Below are 14,538 nucleotides of genomic sequence, written 5' to 3' on the forward strand. Positions count from 1 at the left end.
ACTTGTAAAAGTCAAACCAACTCCTCCTGCCAGCCTGACTCTGCTTCCCAGTCCATCACTAAGTGTAATGAACTTTTTAAATGTCTCTTAACCCCAGAGCCAAGCACAACTCCTCCCTTAAGTTGTGTCCCTCAGGTAGTTTGTTAGTGATTAAAAGGTCACAAATACAGCCACATTTTCTTCTTAGTAATAGCCTAAGTTTAAACTCCTGAAACTCACAACAGGTAAAGTCTAACCAGAGCTATGACTGCAACTGGACAGCAGCCACGTATGTAATTCAGAAATCTGCAGCACATGCATGGTATTAAACAAAGACCTTATTAACCCAGATACATCTAAAACATTACTGGATGAAAATATAGAAAGAAATGACGTGGGATTCCCCTCTGTATGCTGTGAATACCATTGGTGAATAAAGAAACTGCCTTAGCCTGTTGATAGGGCAGAACTTAAAGAGGTGTGGAAAACTAAACTGAATGCTAGGAGGAAGAAAGGGAGGAGTCAGAAAGAAACCATGGAGCTGCTGCTGGAGACAGATGTGCTGAAACTTTGTTGGTAGGCCATGACCTTATGGTGATGCACATACATATATACACATACATACATACACATACACACACATACATACACACATGCACACACACATACCTACACATACATACATACACACACTCTCAAAATATAATTCTTTAAAGAGTGAAAATAAATTAATAGTGAAGATTACTTGAAGCACAGGAGAGTTCTTGAGCCTCAGACTAAGCCAATTTAATGAGTTACAAGGCAAACACATGAATGAGTATGGTCACTTTTTCACAAAAATAGTAATAAAAACAAGTGTTTTAACTATTACGGCAATTCAACCATTATGGAATAAAAGTGGACGCAAATAATATTTAGATGAACAAGCACAACTATATTCCAATGAGATTTTATTCAGATCTGGGTTGCTGGAATATGTCTATAATCTCTGTATTTGGCAAACAAAGGCAGGAGGATTGAGAGTTACAGGCCAGTCTGGCCTATATGGGAAACCCTATGTATATTAAAATGCATGCACAAATACAAACACTGAGCAAAATTTGCCAAACTTCAATCCTTTATATAGAAGGTAAAGAATTACATAGTTGGTCTAATTTCTATTGGATTTTTAAATGCAAAGATGTTATGGTTTTGATCTGAAATGCCCTCCACAGGTCTACTGTCTGGAATGTTTGCTCCCCATTAGCAAGTACTGCTATTCTGAGTAGCTGTGAGTCTTTTAGGGGACGCCTTTGTAGCTTGGTACCTGGTTCCAACTCATTTTTCAATTCCTGATGGATTGTGATTTGGGAGTCTCCACCACACATTCCCACTGCCATGAATCCATTATTCCCTCCTCAATATAATGGACAAAAACCCTCAGAAATCATGAGGCAAAACAGATCGTTCTGACTTCCCTTTTTTCTGCCATATTTCTGTCACAGCCACATGACAATAACTAACACAGTCGGGATGCTGACAAGTCAATGAAAACAACCAAGGGAAAAAACTCGCAGGTTGCTGTGCAAACGACGGTGCCGTGGAGTTGTGGGAATAGTGAGAAGCATGATCTCAGAGGGGCTGAAATTAACAGAAAGCCTCCATAACACATGGTAGTGTAGACAGAAAAATGATTAATCTTGGAAGACTTGAGTAATAAAAAGAGAAAGTGGCCCAACACAAGAAGAAGGCGTTCAGCAACTGAAACAGCCCCTCAGGACAGAAGCTTGGTCAGCTCAAGGTCAGGGGTCATGCTCTGAGTTATGCACAGTCAAAGCAGGATGGGCTGCAGAGTCAGTCTGCAAGCAGGCTCTCAGAGAAATGAACTATTACTGAAAAATCAAAGTGACTGCTTACTAGGGGAAAGATCTGAAAAGATGGTCAATTCAGACAGGAAAGAAATGTATATGGACATCCACTGATGAATTGTTCCAATTTATAAACAACATTAACCTAATATTACATGAAAATTAAATGTTTTCTTCTAATAGTCAATTCATGAATAAAACAAATATAAGATTTTAATTATTCTTTTCTTTCTATCTTAAAATTTAGAGCAAATACCTAATTAGATAATCAAACCAACAATTTATTATTTTAATTAAATGGCTTTAATAAGTGCTTAATTCTAAGTATTAAGAGCAAGCAAATAATGATAGCTAAGAGGAATAGCCTATGGTGCATAACAGTATCATCTATTTCAGCAAACTGAATTGAAGAAAATATCATAGCACGAAGCTACTGCAATTCAGCCAGGCATGATGGTCAAAACCTTAGCACCAAGGCCATGATCTGGGGCAAGAGGACTACAAGCTCATGGTTAGCCGAAACTAGACAGTGAGATTTATCACAAAACAAAGCAAAAAAGGTATTACAACAGAATGATGGTTATCAAAAACTACATGTTGGGGCTAAAGAGATGGCTGCTCTTCCCAAAGACCTCAGGTCAATCCCTGGCACCCATTTCAGGCAAATCAACATCTTCAGGAGATCTAACTCCCTTCTCTGACAGGTAGCAGTTCACTGGTGGTATAAACACACACACATAAAAGAATAAAATAAAATACAGGTTATTATGTATTTCTCAGCTAGGTTGGAAGGCCTTTGAAAACACTTAATAAACACCACATTTGTTGGACTGAGCTGATGAAATAATTCACTACTACAAAGGAAGAAATAATAAATTTTTGACTGAATTTTTAAAAAAAAATTTAAAGAGGAAACTTATTCAGATTAATAAGCCTGGGCTGGGCAGTGGTGTTGCACACCTTCATTCCAGCACTTGGGAGGCAGAGGCAGGCAGATCTCTGAGTTCAAACCCAGCCTGGTCCACAGAGTGAGTTCCAGGACAGCCAGGGCTGTTACACAGAGAAACCCTGTCTCAAAAAAAAACAAAAATAATAATAATAATCTGAAAGAACAAGTAAGATTTGGAGCATATGAAAGTCTGACTTGACCTAGAAACCTCATGGTATGAATAAGAACATCTATAATAAAACATAAAAGAAGAAAAACAAACATTATTTTGGAAAACCAAGCTACAAATATTGGTATCACAAATAGCATCACAATCATTTTACATGGATTTTACGCTAAGATTTTTACCCTATTTTTTATGACAAGCTTTATCCTTCAAGATTATTTATGTCACAAATAAAAGTTCTACCAAGATCAAGAGAAAGAACAACCTCTTAAATAGACGGGAGACTACATGGCTGAGGAGGTTTAGGACCACATCAGCAGCTGAGGGTACTCAGCCTTGCCCACAGGGGTGGATTTCCAGATTCATTCTCCAGCACCACAAACAAAGATGAGTTCAGTGTAGCTAGTGAGGCTGAACCAGCCCAGACTTGAGTTTATTTTTTGACTTTTGCTTTTTAGGAGGAAAGAAAGAACACAAGATAAGTTCTGAGACTGCCAATGGTAACAGCTGCATCACAGCACTTCCCTAAGTTTCTCCTCCCTCTCTCACCTACCATGTCCTTTTCCTCCAATTTCCCATCGTCCTGGTTATGATGAAGCAGAGCGGAAATATGCACCAGACTCATCCTTCAAAGCATCAGACTTCACTTCCCACGGAAACAGCTTAGCATGGGTATCATCACTTCTGACTTGCACAAGCAACATTCTCTCTATCTCACTGTTCTCACTTAGGTCTTACAACTAATAAATATAGAATTCAAAAGAAGAAGAAATTGAGTTATGGATCAATTCCTCAAAAACTGGATTACTGTTTCACAGGGCAAAAGATGAATTCTCTAAAAGAAACATAAAATCTACCGAGAAAAAAAGAAGAGTGGATGCTGAGAAACTTGCTGATAACATTTACATCATCAACAACAGAAAATAGTTAGCAAGGATATCTCATTTTGTTTGTATTCTTCAACACAAACCAGGGCTAGAATGGTGAATTGACCTTCAGAAGCAGAAATGGAGCTAGGGAGGTCAGCTGATATGTACAGCACAATAAACTTGGAAGAAAAGGGAATTCCCTCAGTCCCACAAGGGCCTCCAAAATAAAAATCAAAGCTGGCATCTCGCTTTACAGTGAAATGGCAAAGAACTTCCCTCTGCACAACTGAACAAGTGCTCCACTGTCACCGTGCCCAATAAAAACTGTGAAAGGTCCTAACTAAGCCACAAAAGACAGAAAGTTGAAATAAGTTATCATTTTCCTCTACTCAGCCCTGCCATCGTTTCTATGAAGTGATGAAAGCTCAAGGGTAGAACCAGGACACAGAAAACAGAGAACTTTAGAAAGCAGTGACTGCAGAATCCTAACTAGTGAAATCGGGAAGGAAAACAAGTAATTTGTGATACACAGAAAAGAAACATTAGAGACCTGAAGCATGGATTTGTCAGTACTATAGTTCCCAGATGACAGAGGACGAACTTACGACCGGTGGTAGGTTGCTGACATCATGTCGAGATAATCACAATATGGTATGCTGACAGAGAGGACTCATAATTTATGCAGTCTGAACACGTTATACAAAGACATCTCCAATGATGGCTGCAGGTCCACAGCTCCCTTTGTATCTGGTAACCTACAGTGATAACCTAACCCCTCTGTGGCAGTGGGTAACCAGCGTCTGTTCTCTGGAAAGAGTCACAGCCTAAAAGCCGGTAATGATACACAGAGGTGCTGTAACAGGTTCCATAGAGCAAAACTGCTTCCACCTTGCTGCGTTGCAAACCAATTCAGGTCACATTCCCTAATCCAGTTTGTCAGTATTTAACAAGAAAGTCCACTAGAAATACTGAACACCAAAGACCCTGAATATACCGACACAGGAAGAAATTTTCACTCTGGGCAGATGGCAAACCAATTCTTTTTCTCTTTCTCAGTTCTCTTAGAGCCTCACTCTGACCATGTGGAAGACTAGTGCAACACATGCAAGTAGTGGGCAAGAATCCAGTCAAGAGGAAGGCCAGCACCTTAAAGACTGCATTCAGATGTGAGCAGACTGGCTGCCAGAGTCTTTCTTGTCTTTTCTTCTGGTAGATGGTAAATGAAAAGTAAGATGCCTTGTGCCCATTCCTCCCAGCATGTCTTCACTCCAGGAAGACTTTTACATTGAGTAACTGTCCTTATACAAAGGAGACTGAAACACCAAAAAGACTATTCAGGAAAAAAAGAAGAAGAAGGTGGAAGAGAAAGAGAAGAGGACAGGAGGAAGAGGAGAAAGAAGAGACGGAGGAAAGGAGGCAGGAGAGCAGGAAGGAAGGAGGAGGAAGAAGAAGAGAAAGAGGAGAGAGGGAGAGGGAGAGATCGACGAAGAGGGAAGAGGAAGTAGGAGGAGGAGAAAGAAAAGAAAGATGAAAGGAGGGGAGAGGAGGAAGAGAAGAGGGAGAAGGAAGGAGGAGAAGAGGAGGAATAGAAGAGGGAGGGGGAAGGAAAAGTGGAGGAGGAAGGAGAGGGATCATGATGATAACAGAGTCAGAGCTGAAACTGGAAACCAAAGAAAAGCAAAGCTTGACACCCACCAAAGGGCAGGACAAGAAAAGATTCCCCCTAGAGCTCTCAACAGAGACTACCAACACCCTGCACCCTGACCTCAGACATTTAATCTCCAAGACTATGAGACGATACACTACTGTCATTTGAAGATAAGCACTCTGTAATATATTTTCAGAAGTACCGCTGATGGTGCACATTATAACATCAGCATCTTCTTACATATTGTGTACATATAAAACCACTGTGTATCTTTAGTCCTGCTTGATCCTGTAATAGTTGATATAAAATATACTACAACCATGTCTATTTATGGCTAATTAACTGTGCCTAAAACTAAGCATATGATATAATACATTTTTCAAGTTTATTAAATGATGAGAACAGACCAGTACATTAATAAGCAAAAAATCAATAAAGATAGCTTCATAGGCAAAAAATGTGTTCTTAACAGATTTACATTCCTCTATAGCCACATCATTACCAACATTCACATCAACATACACTCTTGATATTTATAAAATATTTGTTATAAGACTAACAAATCACGAGAAAGACAAAAATTGCATGCTTTTCAAAATTCCAAAGAAATACTTAATCTGAGTTTTTCTCAAGTCTTCACAGTAGAATCAGATTTTATAAAAGGTGTGTTTTTTCTACTTCAAACCATTCACCCAATCCCTTTTGACGATGAGCTTCCCACACTCCCGCAAATAATAATCATTCTTGGGCTAAGAGGTATTAGAAAAAAAAAAAACACTTAGAAACATTATCAAATGTCTAAAAGAGAATACGGTAAAAAATTAAGTACACACATCATATTAAGATCCAAAATTAGTACTTGAGACTTATATAAATTATGGATCTATTAATAGTCATTTATTAGTAGTGATAACATGGTTGATAAATGAATTCACAATGCCTAGGCATGAATTCAATTGAAAAGAAGCATGATGTTCAAATCATTTATATTATGGATGTGTGTATATAGAGTATATTATATATGTATGCACATATTATGTATGTATTAAATATGCATGCACATATTATGTATTATGTATGCATGCACATATTATGTATGTACTATGTATGGATGTACATGTGTGTGTGGTGGTTTGAATGAGAAATGTCCTCCAGTTGGTGGTGCTGTTTGGGCAGGAGGGCTAGCAGTACAACTTTGCAGGAGGAAGTGTGTCAAAGGGGGCAGAGTGAAAGTCTGCTCCTTCCAAGTCCCTCTAAGATATGAGCTTTTGGCTTTTTGTCCTGGCCTGTATCTGCCACTTGTCACACTTCCCCATCATGATGGATCTCATCTCTCTAGAACTATGAACTAAAATAAATCTCTTCTTCTGTAAGTTATGGTGTTTTATCACAGCAACAGCAAAGGAACAAGCACAGCACAGGTGTCTGACATTTTAAAATAGAGAACTCGATCCTGAGGAGATGGGTCAGTGGGTAAGAACTCTTTCTCTGAATGCATGAGGACTTGAGTTTGAATCCCAGCATAAGAAACCCTACACCAAGGGCTAGGATGGCTGCTTACGCTTCTGACACTACAGCTGAGATGCAAAGAGCAGATTCCAAGGCTCACAAGACAGCCAGCCTAGCCAAAACCCAAGCTTGTGGTTCATTGAAACACCTTGTTTCAAGTCAGCAAGGTAAAGAGTAATGGAGAAAGACACTCTGAAGTTCTTTATGGTCTCTGAATGAACTTGTACCCGTATGTTTACATGCACATATTACATACATGTTGGATTATACACTCACATATGGAAGCACACTAATAAATACATAAATATATGTTTCAAGACTTGCAAAAGATAATGGTGTTTTGCTTAAATTTAAGTGTCAAGAAGTTTTAGCTGAGCCTAAGAAGTAAGCCTATCAGCCAAGCATTCTAGAGGTAAGAAAGTGTCATTACAGGACAGAGGCCAGCCTAGGTGATAGAAAGAAAGACCCAGTCAAAAAGACAACAAAGATAAAGAAAGAGAAAGAAAAGTACTCATCTTTTCACTGGAACATAGATGTAACTCAATTAATTGTTATTAAATAAATATTCATAGCCAATGTCACTATACAGTAAGATTTTTTTAAACAAATCAAAAATATCTACCTTAAAACACTTAAGACATGTTTTCAGATTTGAAGGCATAGAAAGTAGTTTGAAAAGAGAGAAGAAAGAAAAACATCCCACTGTCCCTCAGTCATCTCCTCGGTGGTTAAAGAGTATTCAATAACTCCAAAACCCTTTTTATATGCACACCTGGGAAGAATACCAAATCTGTAAATTTGCTCAGAGTTGCACTGATGTGGTTTTAAACCAGATGTTTAAATGTTACAGTATGTATATTTTCTCCTCTCTTCTAAGACACAAGAGTAAAGTAAGAGGAATATTTGACTTCACTCCACAAGAGACCTATTTAATAGTTTGGCAGTTGTGTAAGTAAAGGTAGCTTGGCTAAGTCAATGTTGACGACATACAGAATGACATGATCCTAATGAGTTGGAAAATATTGGCTCTCGAGAGAATACACCAGATGCTACCGAGCTGAGAAAGCTACTGTATTATTGAATTTCATTTTTATGGGGTAAAATTTATTATCCAGCCATTAAGGTATCCCATATGAAATCTTGCATAAAATACTTTTACAGTTTCTTTCTGGAAAGTAGATTTCTATCTTAACATTAAGACATCAGTGAGATGAGGAATTCAAGTATCCGCTTCATCATTATTTTACACCTTTTTAAATCTATAAATTATTTCCCTGAAAATATCAGATCAATGGAACTAAGTCTACAAAATAATGAACAACCTGACTAGAAAGTAGAAGTTATGGTTTTCCAGAGCAAATCGAATTCAGATGTAACTTTGTATTTTATCTTCTGGAAAAACAATAAGAGTTATTGTTTTTGTGACTATCAGAAATATTAACAAAGCTACAAAAAATGATTACATATAGTAATACAAATTAAGTCCAAACTTTACAACTCTAATATATTCTTTTAATTTACATCTTAAATGAAGTACAAGTATTCAATAGACTTCCATTAAATAATTTCGAATGTGTTACCGGATGTTAATCTTTACAAGTTATTTAAGGTCTCAAACACCAGGAAAATAATTTGAAACAATAAAAATAATAATAGAAAAATTCAAAGATCCTACTTCAAAAACTGACTTAGTGAATAGTTATAATATTTCAGAGGGAAAAAAGCATATCACATAGAGCATAAATTTTCCCATGTGAAGAACAGAATCTATAACCTGCCAACAACAATATCACTGGGTAAGAAGCCAACTGAATTAATGTATAAGAAATGTCATCATATTTGATATGGGAGGGTCTAACTCACTGTAAGTAGGGCCTCCCCTGGGCTGGTAACTCTGGTTGCTATAAGAAAGCAGACAGAGATCCATCAAGAGCAAGCCAGTGAGTGAGCAGTGCTCCTCCATGGCCTCTGCATCATATCTCGCCTCCAGGTTCCTGCCTTGAGTTCCTTAGACGATGGGATATAAGCTGCATGATGAAATAAATAAACCCTATCCTCCCCAAGTTGCTTATATCATGGTGTTAATCACAGCAATAGAAACATCAACTAAGACTCTGACCAATATAAGAAATTCACTAACAGAAATTAAGAATAAAACCTTTATTGTATATCTTAATATACTTTCACTTCTAGCTATCTAGAGTTTCAGAATGGAGCCATCATTATAGCTTTAATAATTCAATGTTCACACATACTCTCAAAGTCTCAAATAATCCCATTCAAAAGGAGGAGCTCATAAGGTTCAAAACACCAAAATAAGCTCTTGCTTCTGTGATACATTATAAAAATAATTTAGCTTATCAGTGAAAACATAATTTCTTCCCAAAAGTGTTTGAATTTTTGAAGTTTGAAATAAAGCATAGTATTCCAAGTGTGTGGCAACATACCTACCAAAGAAAAGGATGAGAAGACTAATAAGTCACTTACTGTGCACATTCTAAGACCAAAGGAGAAGCAATAATCCTGTACTACCTTAAATAGACAAGACCAAAGACCAGCAATTATTAAAATGAAAAAAAATGGGTTTAAGCAAATAGTTATGTTTTTAGGTACCAAATAATAAATAAAGCCATGAAATAATTCTGTCAGCAGTGAAACGATTCTATACCAGAAAGAGGTTATTTTCAGTTATTTACATAGCTTTCACTATATAAAAAATATAAACTACATAATATATGTAACTTAACTATTGAACATTTACTTTGTTTCAATGATAAAATTATTTCTATTATCTCATTTAATTGTATGAAATTGTCATAATCATAGAATCATTATTTCTAGATATCAATTTGAATATCAAAAACTTTTTTATTAAAATGCTCTGTGTGTGTGTGTGTGTGTCTATCTTTAACAGTGAGTCTGACCAATGCACTACAATTTCTACATGAAGACTAATACGACTCAAAAACAGTTCCTCGGCTACTATAAAATGTTTTCAATTCTTTCTCTGCTGTTATCCAGACATGACTCTCACATCCCAAGTTTCTGAAACGAAAATATGAGGAAGTAATTGTTCAGAACATTACCCATATTCTTACAAAAACAGAGAATTTTATTTAACAATAATGTGCACCTTTCACGTTTATGAAGCAGCAAATCTAACATTTTCCTTATTATAGTACATGTGTTCTACTTAATCCTATCCTTTTAAAACTCTTAGCTATAGCCAGTAAAATTCGAGTTCTAATAAGTAACAACTTGTGGTTTATGAAAAGAGACAGAAGTAACTCAAGAGCAGATAAATTACCCAAAGCTATGGAAACACAGCATGGCGGGGGTACACAGTGCTGCTGCAAGTACTCCAAAGGCACATCGCTACTCCAAGCAGAGCTCATAGAACAAGCACAGAGGAAACAAAGAAGAAAGGAAAGGAAATGAGTCTAGGGGCGCTTAGTTAAAAATGTTTGTCCTAACAACCAATGGATAGTAAAAGACCAGAAATGCATCTATGTTATTTTAAAATGAAAAATAAAAGGGCTAAAATTAAGATTGACCAAGAAGCACACACAGTAAAAAATAAATAAATAAAAATAAGAAACATATTTCTAAATAATGAAAATAAATGTAAAAAGCGTCACCATCAGAAAAATAAAAAGAACGCACAAAGTAGTAGAAAATGTCTGAAAGCCATAAGGGAACTGGAATCAAAATATAAAGCATTTCCAAAATTCAAAACAAAAGAATAATCCACACTTTAAAAGAGCAAAAACCTCTGACATTTTTCAATCGAAGATCTGTAAGTAGAAAATTTATACATAAAAATGTACTCAGCAATGTTCCATGGAGCAAAAGAAAATCAAAACCTCAAATACACCACTTTATATCCACAATGCGAGCGAGCACCAAACTATCCAGATAAAAATACGGAAAGGTGTTGAGACTGGCAGACCATCACACATGCCAATAGGACTGTATAACGGTTACAATATTGGAAAGTTTGGCAGCTGATTAAATACAGGGTGACTTCCAGATCCAACAATTCTACTCTGAGAAATACACTTCGGAGAAATGACAATATGTATTTTATCAACTTGTATGATAGCTATAACAACACTTCATAACAGCTAACAGATTAACAATCAAAGATCTACAAACTGATGGACAAATGAGAAACACACACACACAATGGCACTCTACAGCAGGCATGGTGCCTGAGTGTGTTCTACAAAATTTCACATGCTGGAAATATGGTCTCCAGTGTGGCAAGGTTAAAGTGGTGAAACCATTAAGAAATGGGGATTGAGAAGTGGAGAAATTGCTCAGGGGTTGAGAGCAATGGCTACTCTTGCAGAGGACCCAGGTTCAGTTCCAAGCACCCACATGGCAGCTCACAACTGCCTCGAACTCTAGCTCCAGGGGATCAATATCCTCCTTCTGGCCTCCTCAGGTATACCCACGCACATTCAGGGAAAACACACACATAAAAAAAAATAACCATTTTGAAAAAGATATGGAGACCAAAGTGTAACAAGCTCACAGGAAAGGCTGACTTGCGTAAAGCTGATTCTTATAAGTGCATCCAAGGTTAACTAAGTACGAAGGAGCTTCTCCTTGCTGCACTAGGGAACTAGCCTCAGTCCCTTCTACTTCTTTCAAACACACCCAGAAGGATCCTTGACAGAGTCAAGCAGGACATTCCTCCATATTGAAACATCTACCCATAAAAACTGTGAGCAAAACAATCTCTTCCAATTGTAATGAACCTAAATTTAAGCATTTTGTTATATCAATACAAAATGGATTAAGTGATGATACATTCTATACTACACGTAAACTCTGAAAATGGCACGCTGAAAACTTAGTCACACACACAAAAGTGTCTTATAGATTCTATTTATATAAATTTTCAAGAGTAGAAAAACTCAAACAGGCAAACACTAGATTAGTCTTTGACTATGGCTAAAAGGATTAGAGGGGTATGCAAAAAATTGGTTCTTTTGGGGGCTTTTTGGGGCTCAGAGGTTAAGAGCACTGACTGCTTATCCAGAGATCTCGAGTTCAATTCCCAGCAACCATATGGTGGCTCACAACCATCTGTAATGAGATCTGGTACCCTCTTCTGGCCTGCAGTATACATGCAGACAAAACACTGTATACATAATTAATGAATAAATCTTTTTTAAGATATGATTATTTAGGAGCAATGTTTTAAAGTTGATTATATTCATGGATACAACCCTATGAATATATTAAAAACTGCTGATATTACTTGCATGGTAAAAGAAATCTGACCAAGCTGTGCAATGGTGGTGCACTCCTTTAATCCCAGCACTGGGGAGGCAGAGGCAGGAGGATCTCTGTGAATTTGAGGCCAGCCTGGTCTACAGAGTGAGTTCCTGAACAGCCAGGGCTACACAGAGAAACCCTGTCTCGAAAAACAAAAAACAAACAACAAAAAAAAACATAACAGAAGGGATGGAAGAGAGGAAGAAATAAGGGTAACAGCATTTCTGACATGAGGACAAATGTAGATGGGAATATAAAGATATTAATAAATATATTAAACAGTGGATTTTATCAAGAACAAGTCAATGATAATTAGCTTTGTATTAAACTCAAGGGGAAAGATTAAACTGGAAATAGTATTGGAGATCAAAGAAGAGGAAAATGTAGGGGATTATTCAAAAAAAAGTACAATAGAAACAGAAGGGTGAAAAATGGAGGAAAACCTTATTTCTTCTCAGTAACTAAGCATGGATGACGATGAAGACCTCAGGACACAGGAAGTTGGCTGGAGACAACAAAGAGAATGCAAGGGGCAGACAATCACTGCAGGTCGGGAAAAGGCTTTTCCTCCACAGATAGGAACCAAAGCATGACATCTTTTATCACCGTAGTAATATAGAACAGGAGAAAAGCAGGAGATTGCATGCATCAACAAACTATATGGAGCAAAGCTTAAGAAAGCATAATCGATTGACAGTCCTCATAGGCAAGAGCATAAAATGCTGAAACTTAATATCTTAATTATATACATACTTTTGGGATCCTCACTAAGATAATTTGTGGCACAATGTTATAAATACTCTGTTAGCACTAAAATGCACAGAGTAGATTGTCATGCTGAGGGAATGAACTAATGAAACTATCAACTTGGAAAATTAGCTTTCCAAATAAATTACTGATAACTTTTCATCCATCTATTTTAAGTGTTTTAAATGATTTGTTTCATTTTTTTCAAGCATTTACAAAAGAGGTAACGTTTTCTAACAATCCAATTTTCTCAGATCCTCAATCTGTAAAACATTAGTTCCACTAAACTAAGATCTTATACTACACTAGGTTACTAAAAATTGAATTGTTGCCATTCGTCTGGGACATGTCTTTAATACTTGAGCTATCATCCGTTAGAACAATTTCCAGAATACTTCCTTTTATGTTATAGCTTATACTATAACTTCTTAAGAGAGAAAGAAAATTTGCTTAGAAATAGAGATATTATAAAGGAAAATCAATGCCCTTAGTTTACTAACCATTTTTATGCTATGAGAGCTAATCTACAAAAAAAATTAATATTTCAAAAATACTGGAGGCAGTAAGATAAATAGTAAAGCAAACAAGACCTCCAGATGGAATATCACTTAAAATAGAAATATGAAAAATAAGATAATTTTAATTATAATATTACTTTCATAACAGCCTCAGACAACCTCAGAATTTACTAATTGATTATTTAATACCAAATACCCTGAAAACAGACATAAAAATAACATTATACAGACTAAGCAGGTTAGGAATATGTTTGTATAGACACATACCGATATCCATATAACAACTAATGAACAATTTCAGAAAGAATAAGGAGGGGTATATGGAAGAGTTGGGAGGAAGGAGAAGGGAGAAATGATATAATTGTATTATAATCTCAAAAGTAAAAAAAATTTAAATAGTCTTGCAATAGAGTGAGCTTACGTGGACATGGAAACTCAGTGAGAGTACGAATATGGTATCAATGTATTCTACATTAAACATGTAGTTTAACCCATTCTGTGAGGTACTGAGAGGGCAGAAACTTAATCAGGCCATGAAGCTGAAATGCAGGCCCTGGTTGATGTGAATAGAAATGACAAAACCATCAAAGTAGGCCCCATGTCAGTGGCCAAAAGAGAAGAGAGAGGCTGAAATGCCTTCACACTTGCAACCCCAGCAATCAGGAGGCAATGGGAGTAGGATCCCAAGTGTGAAGCCAGCCTAGGGAGAAAGAACAGAAGACAATGGGCAGACAAATGTCTTCCTATCGACTGCCATGTGATGCCGTCCACACCCAGTGAGTTAGATCCCCAATTCCCAGTCCTCACAGAAAGAATTCTAATTAGAAATACCTTTATACGAGAAAGCTGAAACTTCCTCTAAAATAGATCACATTTAGGCTAAAAGAGCAAATGTTGACCAACATAAAAATATTAAACTTCATGACCTTTATTGTATCATAATTACATAAAATTATAAATAAATAGCAAAAGAAACTACAAAAACCACATAGAAATTGAAATTTTGATTTGCAATGACAA

At 36.6% G+C, this 14,538-nt stretch overlaps 1 protein-coding gene across 3 annotated transcripts in view; it reads right to left on the bottom strand.

The window, feature by feature from the left end:
- Nucleotides 1–14,538, bottom strand: part of Vps13b (vacuolar protein sorting 13 homolog B) — a 470,084-nt gene that overhangs the window by 387,322 nt on the left and 68,224 nt on the right. The window lies entirely within an intron of this gene.

Source organism: Microtus oregoni, unplaced genomic scaffold, assembly GCF_018167655.1.
Source record: "Microtus oregoni isolate MIOR12 unplaced genomic scaffold, Mior012 000053F_ref0000044, whole genome shotgun sequence".
NCBI classification, from domain to species: domain Eukaryota; kingdom Metazoa; phylum Chordata; class Mammalia; order Rodentia; family Cricetidae; genus Microtus; species Microtus oregoni.